This window comes from Mandrillus leucophaeus, unplaced genomic scaffold (genome assembly GCF_000951045.1).
Source record: "Mandrillus leucophaeus isolate KB7577 unplaced genomic scaffold, Mleu.le_1.0 Scaffold204, whole genome shotgun sequence".
Lineage (NCBI taxonomy): Eukaryota > Metazoa > Chordata > Mammalia > Primates > Cercopithecidae > Mandrillus > Mandrillus leucophaeus.
This window is the reverse complement of record NW_012102077.1, coordinates 2,924,886-2,940,466: the sequence shown is the minus strand read 5'-3', so window position 1 is coordinate 2,940,466 and position 15,581 is coordinate 2,924,886. Positions and strand designations below refer to the sequence as shown.

The 15,581-nt window shown below is 41.4% G+C and overlaps 1 protein-coding gene across 1 annotated transcript in view; it reads left to right on the top strand.

Moving 5' to 3' along the window:
• CSGALNACT1 (chondroitin sulfate N-acetylgalactosaminyltransferase 1) overlaps positions 1-15,581 on the top strand; it is a 296,216-nt gene that overhangs the window by 107,251 nt on the left and 173,384 nt on the right. The window contains exon 3 of the mRNA XM_011979620.1: positions 594-745. The gene's annotated coding sequence lies outside the window, so the exon portion shown is untranslated. The remainder of the gene's footprint in view (positions 1-593; positions 746-15,581) is intronic.

Below are 15,581 nucleotides of genomic sequence, written 5' to 3'. Positions count from 1 at the left end.
AATTTGAGATATAAAGAAGCAGTAAAGAGGGTCAGCACTGTTGAGGGGATTTCCTGAGCTCCTCAGGGCAGATACTACTGGGATCTAGAACTCTGGTTGGACAATACAAATGATAATTTGGTGACATGGAGGTTGAATTGAAGCTTTCTTGGTGAAACATTCTTTGTATAGGTTCTTCTCATTTTACACCTCATGGCCTAACACCTTCTAGAATAGAATCTCCATTCCTCAGCACCATGCTGTGAGAAGCCAGGCAGGAAGTAGTGCAGTAAGATTAGCGGGTTTTTACACTTACCATTCAGGGAATTAATATGGGAATAGTAAAGGGGTGTGTCACAGCCACAGGCTTCTCTGATGGTTGTTTTCCAAGGAAGAGCTCAAACGACAACATCCAAGGCTGAGATGAAGTCAGGGGAATCTACCTATACCGTGATGATCGTCTCATCGCTTGTGGAAAATGCCCAAGTAGCTGTAAGTTTAATCAGAGGCAAGAGAATCAAGGTTGTGCTTTTGTGGCCCATGTGTACTTTGATGAGGATGTTTGTGTCTTTCTTTCTTTTTGTCCCATGTGGTCATTCACCTTGTCACAGAAGTTATGCCAGGATTTACTAAAGAGTGTCATCTCAAACAGCAAGCGGCTCCTTTCAGTTAACCTGTGGTTGGAGGAGAGAACCTTTGCAGGGCTGCATTCTCTTAGCAGTGCTCTGAAGCGATTTGCCCGAGAGTGGACCAGAAGAAAGGAAAAGTGAGCCAAGCACTCTGAGTGTTCCAAGCACCATGTAATCTATTTTACGTATCTAATTCTCTCATGTATTATCATTAATAACCCTGGGAAGTACTTCTTTTTTATTTATTTATTATTATTATTATACTTGAAGTTCTAGGGTACATCGTCATTTACATCAGGTATAACTCCCAATGCAATCCCTCCCCCCTCCCCCCTCCCCATGATAGGCCCCAGTGTGTGATGTTCCCCTTCCCGAGTCCAAGTGATCTCATTGTTCAGTTCCCACCTATGAGTGAGAACATACGGTGTTTGGTTTTCTGTTCTTGCGATAGTTTGCTAAGAATGATGGTTTCCAGCTGCATCCATGTCCCTACAAAGGACACAAACTCTTCTTAGTAGTTCTTTATGGAATAGATGAGACCCAGTGGTTCAGGGAGATAAGATAACTTGTCCAGGGGTACGCAGCTAGAGAGTGATAGGGCTGGAATTCAGACTTAAGTCTGTTGGGTTCTAAAGTCCACTTTGAGGTCCCCCTGACCTATCCTGCTGTCTGTGGTTGGTACCCATGACAGTGTCACCATCCCTCACTTCAGAACATCTTCTTTGCTGTTGAACTGGATGGCAAGCCCTTAATTCCGTTAGGAGAAAAATCATAAAGAGATGCCTTGTAACTGATGCTTTAAGGTTACCTTATACTGCTATCAGCCTTGCACTGCAGCTGTCAGTAGTTATTCTAGGACACAATGTGAAAGAAAACAAAATCATAGCTAGTTAGAGGATCCCTGCATTCATCATCATTAAGTATATTTAGATTATACTTTTGATTTCGGAGTAGTCAATTGCATTTATTAGCAATACTTTTTGTCTAGAATTTAGTGGCATTAGCTAGAATTTTATAATGGCATAAACAATACCCTGGAGGAAATAGGATATCACCGTGTGGTACAAAGCTAACATTAGTAAAGTAAATATTAATCCAAGGTTAACCATTAGCCTAAACTTTCTCTTCAGATTCCAAGATAAACTTTACTGTGTCAACAAAAATTATTTCAGCCCAGTTTGACATTCTAATATGAAAATCACCAAAGACTTGCAAAGGCCCAGTATGAGTAATATTAACTGGCTCCATAACTTAATTACAGAATACCAATAACATTGCCTGGGACCACATGATTCTAAGCTTTTATCACAAGATTTCTCATATGTTAGCTCTGGGAGATGATCGTTTAGTTTGACTATTATCTTCTGCAGATGAAGAAACAGCAGAGGTAGGTGATGTTTCAAAAGTCACAAGGCTGGGTGGATCACAGAAATGGCCTCTTTACTACTTACTTTTTCACTTTAGTTTTGCCTTTAATTGGAGTATTTTTAAGAAACACTTGGGCTGAGTCTACAAATGTAGCAGACTATTAGGTGTGGCCCAGTTTGTACTTACGTGTTACTCAATCTCAACTGATCAACAGAAACATGCCACAGAGGCTGCAGGGTGTGTAGAGTGATGGCTGTCAGTATTCAGCCTCATTGGTCTGAGTTCTCTCAAACCCAGAGTGTGAGTAGGTGGCCAACAGATTTTGGAAGCCTTTGAAATATTATTCTAGTTGCTTAGTTACTGCAGAGCAATCATTATTTTTTCATTGGCGGTTCTAACCCCAATGTGCAGGCTTTGTGGCTGCTGCAAGGTAGCAGTGACAGGAAGAATGAGGAGTTTAAGCTGAAACTGAATGTCTGAAAATGAGCATAATCCTGAGCAAGGCTTGCTATCAGAGTAAGTAATGGTTGATGATGTTAACAAAAATTGTATGTACTTCTCTGCAGCTATGTTCTTGTGAATTATACTTGCTTATTAGTAGAAAATACTGAGATTTGGTAGCCTAACACATTTTGAGAGTGTCAGTTAGAATGGGATCAAATGATTATACTTTTAATGCTGGAAGTTGATCTGATACTATATATAGGGCATAATTTTGCATTAGATCCAATGCAGCTTAGGATTTTTTCTTCTGAAGACATTCCCAGATAAACATAAGCTGAGGGAGTTTGTTACCACTAGACCTGTCCTACAAGAAATCCAAAGGGACTTCTGAGGGCTGAAATGAAAGGATACTAGAGAATAAGTCAAAGATGTATAAAGAAAAAAGTAGTATCAGTGTAGATAAATACACAGACAATTATAGAAGCTAGCATTGTTTTAACAGTGGCTTGGAACTCTACTTTTTGTCTTCTACGTGATTTAAGAGAATAATGGATTTTTTTTAAAAAAAGTATTGATTTATGTTTTTGGATACACAATGTACAAAGATGTCGTATTTCCCCTTAGCTTTACTAAGGTATGATTGACAAATAAAAATTGTGTGTATTTAAAGTGTAAAAAGAAAAGTAACTTTTTTCTTCAGTGTATGTGTCCATGTCAGTGGTTGCCCTCGGGGTCTAATTTGGCTATTAGCCCATTCCATTTACTGAGACTTCCAGCTGAAAAATTATTTGAGGTACCTCAAAATGGGACCTGTTGAAATGGCTGTCTTTCTCCAAGTGAGCCTGTTATTTGGTGCTCTTTTTACTACAAGTGATAGCAAACCCAGTTCATACTGGCTGTAGCAAATAAGAGAATCTGTGGGCTTATATACATACACAGGGGCTACTGATTTCTAGGATGCCTTAATCCAGGGACTCAGATGCCTTGGCTTTGCTCTTTATGGTGGCTTCCTTTTTAGTTAATGGTAAAAAAAGGCTACAGCATCTCTAAATTTAAGTCAAGCTGAAGAGTGAGCATGTCTCTCTATGTCTTTTCAGCAGATCCCAAGATTGACTCTCACTGGCCTTGAGTGGGTCATGTGTCTATCTCTAAACCAATCTCTTTGATGGGGTGGATTGAATTACCCAATTGACCAGCTCTTAGTCATGTGTATCACTCCTGAAGCCAGACGATTTTCTTCACACCTGAACTACAGAAAATGTTGGTTTTACTAGGGGCTCTCAGGCTCTTTAAATAAAAATATCAGGACTTTGAGGGCAAATAGGCAATAAAAGTTATATTCCTCAACCTGCCCAATACAGTTTTGCTAATGTATATTATGAGTTTTATATTATCTAAGTAGTCTTTCATTGGAAGTGCTGCTTTTTTTTTTTCCTCATAAGGTTTGTCTATTGGTGTATTTTAATTATCTGTGAAAACTTTAATCATATTCTTCTTGTATGCTGCATTCACCAGGATAGTATTTAAAATCCCAATGAATGGAGGAATATAGTCACTTGCAGTGCCTAGTTATAGCCATGACCCTCCTAAGAAAGGGCCAAGTTACAGGACATTACTATCTGCAAGCTGATTTGTATTAATATATATAATATCTATCTATATGTATATAGATATTATATAGTATATATTTTTTTGCTCCAGCAGCTCTAGGACTCATGTGGGTAACAGAGATAGCTGAAATAGAGCCTGGGCTGGTAGTTGATCATCTTTAAGAAAAATTGTAAGCTTTTGCATCTGAATTCTTTTCCTGTTAACGAAGATGAATAATTTTCTAAATTGAGAAAATGAAAATAAATTTGTTAATCCTTTGAAGTTATACTGAGCTCACCATTTAAAAATATCTACAACAGCAGCTTTCTGTCTACATGTTAAGAGACCAATCTAACCGTATCAAGATAATCCATTTTTATTCCCTGCTTTATGAGCCTTGGGTCCCCAGAAAGTGAAATTATGAGTATGTATTAATATATTATTGATACTCAGTAGCTGATGTATTTTACATGTTCATTCCAGGAGTTAGAGAAGCCCAGACTTCAATTAAAGTATTTTTATACAGTAAGTGCCAGGTTTTTTGTTTTTTTTTTTAAAGACAGAGTCTCACTCTGTTGCCAGGCTGGAGTGCAGTGGCGTGATCTCGGCTCACTGCAACCTCCGACTCCCTGGTTCAAGCGATTCTCCTGCCTAAGCCTCCTGAGTGACAGGTTTTTAAAACAAAACAAAATGTGTATTTCACAATTAATATGTTGCACAATTCTGCCACAAATTAATACAACATTTTAATTTGGGGACTTTAAGAAGACGTTATTTGAACTTTATCTTTAGTTTTACTAATAGCAAAGTGGGTGAGAAGGGATATCAAAATTTCATAATTAAGTATGAAACTGTGAGTCAGGCCTGAATATGCTATTTATATCTGGCAGTATTACCTGCTCTCCTATTCCTCCCCAATCCCAGCTGCTTTTAAGATTTTATATTTGATTTTCACAGTTTTACTGTGATGGCTGTTAGGTATATTTTATTTATATTTCTCCTAATTGTGGTTCATGGGGCTTGTTGGATCTCTGGCTTGATATCTTTCACCAGTTTTGGAAAACTATTGGTGGCTGTCTCTGAAGCTATTGATTCTTTCTCATGGTTCTCTTTTCCTTTTGGAATAATAGTTACACGTATATTACTTCTTCATGTCTTAAATGTGACTTAAGCTGTTTCTCGTATTTTCAATTCTTGTTTTTCTCTCTGTGCTTCTGATTAGCTTTTCTTCTACTAACACCTGTTTTACTCCAATAAAACTTTTCTGTGTCTACCCTTTTAAACTTATCTATTGAGTTTTTAATTTCAATGATTGTATTTCAGTTTTCCTCTTTTTATAGAGCCTAGGTATCTGGTAAGATTCTCTATCTTTAACATATTTTTTGAATGTAGTAATTGTAGTTATAGTAAAATTCTATTTTGATGAATAAAATACCTAGATTACCAGTAAGTCTATGTATTATCAGTTTTTTATCTTGGTTTTGGTCATTTGATCTTGTTTTCTGTCATGCTTTGTAATTTTTTATTAAGTGCCTCATACTCTATGTGAACATTTTTAGGCTCTCTAGATGCTGTTATATTCCTCCAGGGAAGATCTGTTGTTTTCTTTTGGCAGTAGGATAAAGATGTTCATCTAGATTGAATCAACAATTATGATAATTGGAGTGAAATTTCAAGTTAGTCTGTTTTCATTTGGTTTATTTCTAAGGTATAAGCCATGGAGAGCCTCAGCAGAAAGCCTGCAGTATTTACCAGGACTCTGTCCATAGTAGGCCCTAAATGTCAACTCCTGAGTTGAGTGGCATGGTCATAAAGTCAGCTTAGCTTTTTAGCCTCTTAGCAGAAGCTTTCTGTTTATTTTCTTGTCCTTTTACAACTCAAAGCTTTGGAGTGCAAAGGCTGGAAAGAATGTTTGGTTCATTTTTCTGAAGCTGTCTTTCCTCTCGGATCTTTGTGCCTCGTGTTCTGGCTGCATTGGTAGTCCTAGATTTCATTTTTCATCTCAGTGAGACTGCTCCAGGCTTTGGGCTGCAGCTGTCTGGTTGGCCAATGTGGCCTGGCCAGAAATCAGTGAATGCTCTGAAAAGAGCAAGCAGTACAAAGGACGGTCTCCCCTCAGGGTGTTTTCCTTCGCCCCTCAAGTTTTGCGTGCCTTGATTGAAGACCAAAGTCTGCAAACAGCAAACAGCAGCTATTCCTCCTTCTCTTCCTCCTCCTCCTTTCTGTCCTTTCCCTTCCTTCTTCACCCAGCTTTTGTAATTGTTCTCAGTGGGAGACTTAGTGTGGTATTACTGTTACTTTCTGTAATTCCTGTGCAATCCACGTTTTTCCATGACTGCAATACGTATGGTAGTATTATCTATTCATATCAAGGTTTTCCTATGGGAAAATAGGGTAGGCAAATACCATAACTGTTTTTCAGTTAAAATCATGTTATATGCTATTAGTATTCATCCTTTAACTTTTTGTTTATTCAGTGTTGAACATCTAGAAGCTGAGGACACTGCTGTGAACTAAATAGGCATAATCCCTGCCCTTGATTGAGGATCTTACAGTATGGTAGAGACAAATACCTATGTGTCCATCTCTATCTCTGCTTAAATCTACATCTATATATAATTACATATTATTGTAAGAGCTACAAAGGAAAAGTAAAATGAATTATGAAAGAGACTTAGAACACTGACTTAATTTACACCAGGGGAAAGGTTTTAGAGAATGTGCCCCTTTGGAGGTGTTGGCTGAGACCCGTAGTGAAAACCAATTAGCCTGAGCTTTCTAGAAGAAATAGCACGTGTGCTGCAGACCCTTTCAGCCAAGAAGTTGGTTCATTTAAAGAACTGAAAAGATGCCAGTGAGGCTTTCAGCAGTGTAGAGGACATGGAGGGAGTGGGAACAGAGGAAAGTGATGTGAGCTGAATTTGGAGCTGGGGCCAGATCAAAGTGGGCCTTTTAGTCCGTGCTAAGGATTTTGGAATTTCTCCTAAAAGATGTAGGAAACCGTCACAGGATTTTGAGTACGGCACTTTCATGGTTGACAGTTATCACCCTGGACTGGCTGTGGTGGATAGGCTCAGGTTCATTTTTACATAAATGTTTTTGGTGTTAAAACTTCCTGATTGAGTCAGGGCGCTGTGACTCATTACTGGATTCTCAGCACTTAAGGATGTGAGGCAGGAGGATCACCTGAGGCTAGGAGTTTGAGACCAGCCTGGTCAATGTAGCAAGACCCCCAAGAGAAAGTACAGAATAAGGAAGGAGAGGGTGGTTTGCAGGGTCGACGTGATCTTGATATCAGATGGGACGAAGATTCAAAAATGTTGGGATTCGGCAACATGGAAATCAGGGGTGACCATCAGAGGGACAGTTTGAGTGGAGTGGTAGAGGTGGATGTCAGAAGTCAGACTGAGTCAGACTGAGGAATCAGGAGAGAGAAAATAGAGATACCTTGAGTCAGTGCCTTTTTAAGAAACTTGGTGATGTAGGCCTAGAGGAAGGTGTATAGCATAGTTTTGAGTAGTATCTAACACACACACAAATGTAAGTTCACAGCGAATACAGGGATGGTAGGATCTGCAGTCTTGCAGGTCAGAATCTAATCATTTTGCTTGTGTATTAAAGTACAGGCTAAGCTACCCCCAAATGCAGTTGCTTAAATAAAAGTTAGTATTTCTCTCTTAAAGTCAACAGATGATGATTGACTCCACATGCAAGAGAGGCTATAGGAAAATAAATGTTTTCTTCCTCCAGGCAGCAGGGTCACAGGTGGCTCACTGCTAAGTACAGAAAGGATGTACACAAAGTCCCAGAGCATGACAAATGGTCACTCCGGTGCGCCATCCTAAAGTCCTCTCCCTTGACTTTGTGCTGGCCTAGCTCATATAATAGGGCTGGACTTTTGAGAGTGATAATGCTAGAAATGGTGATACATTTTGTATTTGAATTGCAAGTGGCGTAGTGAATAGCTAGGGGGATAGAATTTGAGGATGGCATCATCGATAGCCGACGTGTTGCCTTACACTTGAGGGACGACCTGCGGTGCCACCTGCACCTGGACCATGAAGGTTGGAGCTGATCTGGAACATGTTCCAGCCCATCTGCTGAGTGAAAGCAGGCTGCGGCACTGGCGTAATTTTTTCCATTGCTCCAGTCAGTGTGGCCACACCTGGGGGATCCAGTTATCCCGCATGCCAACCAGCTCTTTATTTTTCCTTTGAATTAACTGTGGCAGAGGGCTGGACTAATGTCTCATGTGATGTGATGCCAATAGTTTGGCTCGGCCATTGGCTGTGAGTGCTCTCGGGGACCTGGGAGGCATCTCAGCCGCCAATCTAATTTTACAGTTAAAGACACAGTCTTAACTGCAAAGTTGCTGCAACTTGTTACTCAAGTCAGACGGCTGGAAAGCAGCAAGGCCTGGACCGAAACCCATACCTTGTTATTTTAAACCCAGTGGAAGCGTGTCTTATCCACCCTTATATTTTCATTGTCTGGCATGCTAACCTGATACCTACTAGATGCAACAGGATAGTCGGAGTTGCTAATTAAAATTTTCCTTTCTTGTTTATTTTTAATTTTTTTTTGAGACAGGGTCTTGCCGTCACTGAGGCTGGAGTGCAGTAATACAATTACAGATCACTATAACCTTGAGCTCCTAGGCTCAAGAAATCCTCTCACTTCAGCCTCCTGGTAGCTGGGTAGCTAGGACTACAGATGTGCGCCACCATACTCGGCTTTTTTTTTTTTTTTTTCCAGAGATGGGGTTGGGTTTTGTTGTCTAGGCTGGTCTCAAACCCCTGGTCTCAAGCAGCCCTCCTGCCTTAGCCTCCCAAAGCGCTGGGATTACAGGCCTGAGCCACTGTGCCTGGCTACTAATTGAGATTTTCTTCTGCCACATGCCTCAGTCCCAACAGTAGAGCTAGTATCGTGTTGAGAGCAAAATTATGAATTCTCCAAGGCCAACTACAACTCTCAGTCTATTTCCAGGTGCACGAAAGGGCACTGATTGGTCAGACTTTGATTAATGACAGATAAGAAGAGACCTGGGATAGAGGAGAAAATGGACTCTTTCTTTGTGAATAAGTACATGTTACCCCTCTCTCTCCTTCCCAAAGGGGAGTAAAGAGTCTAATGGGGTTTGGATGTTTCCATGCTTGTGAGGTGGGTGTGGAGGCGAGAGGGTTGCTCGTATCATTTGCAGGGTGTCTAAGAGGGGCGTAAGCGAGCTGTGTGCTTTTTTATTGGATGACTACTGATTGCTCTTGCCGACCTGCCCCAGTACTGATAGAGAGCAGTAAGGTGTGGCAGTATCACCAACTGCAGAGGAAACAAGTCAGCCTCCTCAAATTCATGATCTCTGAGAGATACACTAGCAGGACCCCACTCACAAGCAGGCCCAATATTGGCTCTGGCCTACAGAGTTAAGACTGAAGGGGCCATCAGGAGGTGGGGTAGAAAGGCTCTCACATCAAAGTGGTATAGCATGGGGCTGCCAGCGGGGGTCTGCTGGATGATGTGGTCAGATCTAATGAGAGATCATTAGTGCCCAGAGGAGGGGACTGAGGTCCCTGCCAGTAAGACTTGATAGGGGTCTCCATCCATATCATCTGTGGTGACCACTGAGGAAGTGACAGCAATCTTAGCACCACTGTGATAGGTTCATTTGAAAGATGGGGAATAGGCCGGGTGCAGTGGCTCAAGCTTGTAATCCTAGCACTCTGAGAGGCTGAGGTGAGCGGATCACGTGAGGTCAGGACTTTGAGACCAGTCTGGGCAACATAATGAAACCCCATCTCTACTAAAAATATAAAAATTAGCCAGGTGTGGAGGTGTGCCTGTAATTCCAGCTATTAGGGAGGCTGAGGCAGGAGAATCTCATGAACCCAGGAGGTGGAGGTTGCACTGAGCTGAGATCGCACCACTGCACTCCAGCCTGGGCGATAGAGCAAGACTCCATCTCAAGAAAAAAAAAAGAATGAAAAAAAAGTGTAGGGATAGCAACAAAGAAAATGATGACTTACTACTGAGGGAAACATCCTCTCCAGCCTTTCTGGGCTCGGTGATCAGAGAAGCATGCACAGAGAACAGGGATGGGGTGTGGCGAGCAGACAGCACCCGCCCCCGTCTCTCGGCCCACGTATGTCTTCCTGTCTGAGCCATTAGACCACCTGCTTGGCCTGCTCTGCAGAAAGGAGGGGAACTTAGAACTGGGCATAAGATTGAAATGTGGACCTTTTTTAAAAAAGAAGGCTCTTCATTATTTAAATCTCTCAATAGTTAGAAAAGTATACTACAATGAGTTTTGATGAACCTATTACTCAACTTCAACAGTTACTAACATTTTCCCAATCTTACTTCATCTAACCCTCCCCAACTTTTATTTTGTTTATTGAAAAATATTAGGGGAATATTCTAAAGTAAATCCAAGCCATTCTACTGTTTCACATGTCAATACTTTTGTTTATACTTCTAACAGATAAAAACTTTTTTTGATAAGTCATTATACTATTACTACTTCTAACAAAATTTCTTAATATCCTAGAATACCCAGTCAGTATTCAAGTTATCACAGTTGTTTCAAAGGTTGCTTTTTGTTTTGTTTTGTTTTGTTTTAACAGTTGCTTTTCTGACGTTGATTTGATGGAGAAGCAGGATTATTTGTCCTATGGAAAGTTTTACCCACTTAACTGATTACTTCCGAAGGATGTCTATTTAATGTGTTTCTCTATCTCTGATATTACCTGCAAGCTAGTAGGTAGATTTAGAAACTTGACTAGATTCAGCTTCAGTTTATTTTTAGGCAAGAATACTTAATAGTTTGTGCTGTATATACTGGACTATTTTCATAACCCAAAAAAATGAACTAAAATGTTCTGGGATGGACTGAGAATTAAGGTTGCTAACTTCCCCGGGGGACAGGGGACAACCAGAGTGCAGCTAGTGGTAGCAATTACTGGAAAAAATAAAACCACTATGTTCAGCCTCTTCAGATACTCTGGTTATAGAGGCGAGGTGTAATGGAATTTTAAAATTGCATTTTGCACTAGGGATCCAAATTCAATAAATGTGTGAGTTGGCAGACAAGGCAGTTTTGAAAACTGCTCCACAGCTCTAAAATGGTCAGATTATGGAGAGGATTTTTTATTTTATTTTATTTTTTTTATTTTTATTTTTTGAGACGGAGTCTCACTCTGTTGCCAGGCTGGAGTGCAATAGCGCAATCTCAGCTCATTGCAACCTCCACCTCCCGGGTTCAAGAGCGTCTCCTGCCTCAGCCTCCTGACTAGGTGGGATTACAGGCACCCGCCACCATGCCTAGCTAATTTTTGGGTTTTTAGTAGAGATAGGGTTTCACCATGTTGGCCAGGGTGGTCTTAATCTCCTGACCTCATGAGCTGCCCGTTTTGGCCTCCCAAAGTGCTGGGATTACAGGGGTGAGCCACCACACCTGACCAGAGAGAGGATTTTAAGATATTTTAGACAGTCTGCCATCTTATCTCAAACCTGTGGGATGGTCGTGGGACTCCTTGAAGCACAGTTCGGTGGTGCATAGGGCTGGAGGGCACGGCCAGGGTCAGACTCCTGAACCTCAAGCAGCGAGAGGTGGGCCCAGCTGTGGCTTTGGTGCCAGTTCCACACCATATGTGTGGCTGCCCTGTTAGTATCCACCTGCCCTGCCAGCATTTGTTGAGCAAAATGAGGCTATGTATTTATTGTCCCTGCATGATAGGTGAGCCTCATGTGAAAGAGCATCATAGCTTTTTGGTTCTGTCTGATACATTGGGCTGCATGGAGGAACCCTATGAGTAAGAGGCTGGAAATGGATGCCAGATTCCAAGAGGCTGTGGAAGTTGTTGCAAGAGACCACTGGCACTAGGTTGCATTTGCTAGGTCCAGGGGACCTGCGGGAGAGATGGTTTCCAGGGCTGAGAGTCTCCAAGTCCCCCCTAGAGCAGTTCATACAAGAGATAATCAACTTTAAACATCTGCCAGCTGGGCACGGTGGCTTGGGCCTGTAATTCCAGTACTTTGGGAGGTCAGAGCTGGAGAATTACTTGAGGTCAGGAGTCTAAGACCAACCAGCCTGGACAGCATTGCAAGATGCCATCTCTACAATACCAACCAGGCATGATGGTACGCTTGTATTCCCAGCTTATCTGCAGGCTGTGGTGGGAGGATCGCTTGAGCTCAGGAATTTAAGGCTGCAGTGAGCTATCATAGCACCACCACAGTCAAGCCTGGGTAACAGAGACTTTTTCTCTAAAAATTAAAATAAGTATCTGCTAGGCTCAAAGAATGGATTGCCAGCTTATGATGGAACCAGACCTGTTAAGGACTCTTACTCCTTTTCTTCTTCCTGCTTTATCCCCAACACCTTGAGGGAGCTAGCAGTTGTAAAGAGAGAAGCCTGATACATCCCCTTTCCGAAACTAGCCTATCCCTGGAAGGAGAGATGGAACTCTTAAATTAGGTTTGCAGTATTGATTATTAAAAGAGATTGGTTTGGGAGACTGAGGCGGGCAGAGCACTTGAGGTCAGAAGTTCGAAACCAGCCTAGCCAACATGGTGAAACCTGTATCTACAAAAAATACAAAAATTAGCTGGATGTGGTGACACACACCCATAATCCCAGCTACATGGAAGGCTGAGGTAGGAGAATGGCTTCAACCCGGGAGGCAGAGGTTACAGTGAGCAGAGATTGCACCACTGCACTCCAGCCTGGGCAACTGAGATGGACTTCATGTCCAAAAAAAAAAAGGAATATTTTATGACTTTAAGTGACTGTTAGTTACCTAAGAGTGAACAGAAAGGTCCTGGCACCTGCCAAGGTTTTCATCCAGAGCCGAGGAAGGCCACCCACCCACTGCTGATTTTTTAAAGGGGCAGAGGGAGAACAAGATGATTTGTTTGATCACGTTCCAGCAGTTGTGCTTGTTCAACATTCTAGTTGCTAAGACAGTCAGTTGATGTTTGAATGAAGAAGTGGGTAAGGGCTAATTTGCAGGGTATAGCTGGATGAGGAGAGGATGAACCAAGCTGACTTCATCTTTTTCATGTCTTGAGATCAAAGTAAAACCTCCGAATGCTACAGCCATGGGAGTGTATCCTTTTAAATGATCTGCCGGCGGGAGGTGAAAAACCCACTTCCAGTTCATTTCATCCTTTGTCCCCTGTGTATTTGTCATTTAGTATCATTTCCACCAGTTGTAACAAGTATAATTTTGATTCTGAATCCCTCATACTGTCTTCTTGCTTTTCAAATATGATTTTTAGGATTTTTGGGACTGCAGCAATTTTCTGGAGAAAGTACTCAATTATTTCTCATTATGGCTTATTTATCTTCACTGGAACAGAGTGAAAAATAGTCTCCTTTGTGTTTTGTGGACATTCATGAAAAATCTTACTGTGAATTATCTGTGAACCCAGATAATACACATTAAGTGCGCAAACATTTAATAGTGCTGTGAAATGCCATTAGCGTTTGCTATCCAATTTCCACCTTTAGCATGGGAATCGTGCCTTGCAACGTTACCTACCCAAAGGAAAAAATAATTTTATTTGCAGTTGGGTAAATAGAATTAGTTTGAACTACTAGAATAATTTATTGTAGTTGCTGAATAAAAACTTCTGTGTCAGTAGTATGTACACAGAAAGTGATTTATTTGCTGGCCAAGGAAGCCTTTCCCTTCATTGATACTTGAGCCTTGACCATAGGTAAGGCTAGTTTATCTGAAGAGACTCTTGAGTCCTGTTGCTTTTTGCTTTCTCGATTTCTCATGTTAAGCTGTTCTGAAAATTACTGTGATTTTTCTCTTAGAATCAGTGTTAAGCCTACAATACTGCTGTTCTTTCACTGAATATCCATGAAGAATGACAAGGAAGGGTGAACATTAATGGCATGAATTTCAACGTTTTCATTCGTTTCATCTAGGCAGATGAGTTTGATAGGTAGTTAAACAAGTAAATCTTCTGGGGAAGTGGTTCTGATGTTATGGGTTGGGGAGATGGAACTCTAAAAATTTAAAAAGCGTATGAAAACACGATTATTATTTTAGGGGAAGTATGTAAATATTTTTGTTGTTGCTGCCAATGTTTTTCTGGTTGACGGGCAGATTTTGCTGTTTTCAATATGAGAAAAACACTGGATGGTGGCTGATGTTTTCTAGCCGTTGAAAATAGGAAGTGATTGGCATGTTCCATTGATGTGGAAACCCCTCAGAAATAATGTAATGACTTACTTGGTGAAAATGACGCAGGCAGTTTTAATCCAAATAATTTGAAATAAATCCATCTTATCTTTGTAGGCCCTACAGAAAACTTACAGTAACTTCGTTTAGGAAATTCAGGCATGTCATAATTAGCTTTCCAGGTAGCCCTTGTCTGATAGCAAAGAGGGCAGAGGTTTCTGTTCCCATTTTGCTGAGGGACTGTAGATTTGCTTTAAAGCTCTGAAAAATCAGTGGCGAAAATAGCTGAGGCCGTTTTTCAGTGGGCTTTGGCTGGGAAAGCTGAAAGTAATGCCTTTTTCTGTGACTTTCCAATATAATTTTTTTCAGATATTGGTTATTTTCATCCAGAGTTACTTTCAAAAACCCCTTTCTGCTTTAGTCATTAACTTAAAATATGTGTAGTTCCCTTTTAGCATAAATGCCGTATTGGCCGTATTAGCTGGGGAGAAAGAATGGCAGCTGACAGTGACTCTTTCCCTGGTTCTGTTTTTTTGGGTTTTTGGCTACTCTTAATTGTTTTCTGGACTTTGACCACATAGGCAGCAGGCTGAAGTCAGTAAGAATTCTCAGGTGCCCCCCACTCTAGAATTCTAGGACTCCCTTAGTCATAGGTGTTGAGGTAGGGACTAGCTCCTGTAGGATAGCAGGTTTGTCAGATGCATGTCTTAGGCATGTCGGATATGGAGCTTCAAAAATCAGAGACCTGTAATCCCGGTGCTTTGGGAGGTTGTGGCAGGCAGATTGCTTCAGCCCAGGAGTTTGAGACGAGCCTGGGCAATATAGCAAAACCCTATCTCTACAAAAAATACAAAAATAGCCAGGAGTGGTGGCACACATCTTTGGTACCAGTTACTTGGGAGGCTGAGGCAGGAGATCACCTGAGCCTGGGAGGTTGAGGCTGCAGTGATTGTGCCACTGCACTTCTGCCTGGGTGACAGAGTAAGACCCTGTCACCAAGAAAAAAAAACAAAAATCAAATCACATAAATAAATAAAAATCAGAGGCATCTCTGTACTTTTGTTTGTTTGTTTGTTTGTTTTCCCTTTTTTCCTTTTTTGAGACAGAGTCTCGCTCTTGCCCAGTCTGGCTGGAATGCAATGGTGTGATCTCAGTTCACTGCAACCTCTGCATCCTGGGTTCAAGCCTCAGCTTGATTCTTGTACTTCAGCCTCCCAAGTAGCTGGGATTACAGGTGCCTACCACCACACTTGGCTAATTTTTGTGTGTTTAGTAGAGATGGGGTTTCACCATGTTGGCCGGGCTGGTCTCGAGCTCCTGACCTCATGATCTGCCCGCCTCGGCCTCCCAAAGTGCTGGGATTACAGGCGTGAGCCACCAGGCC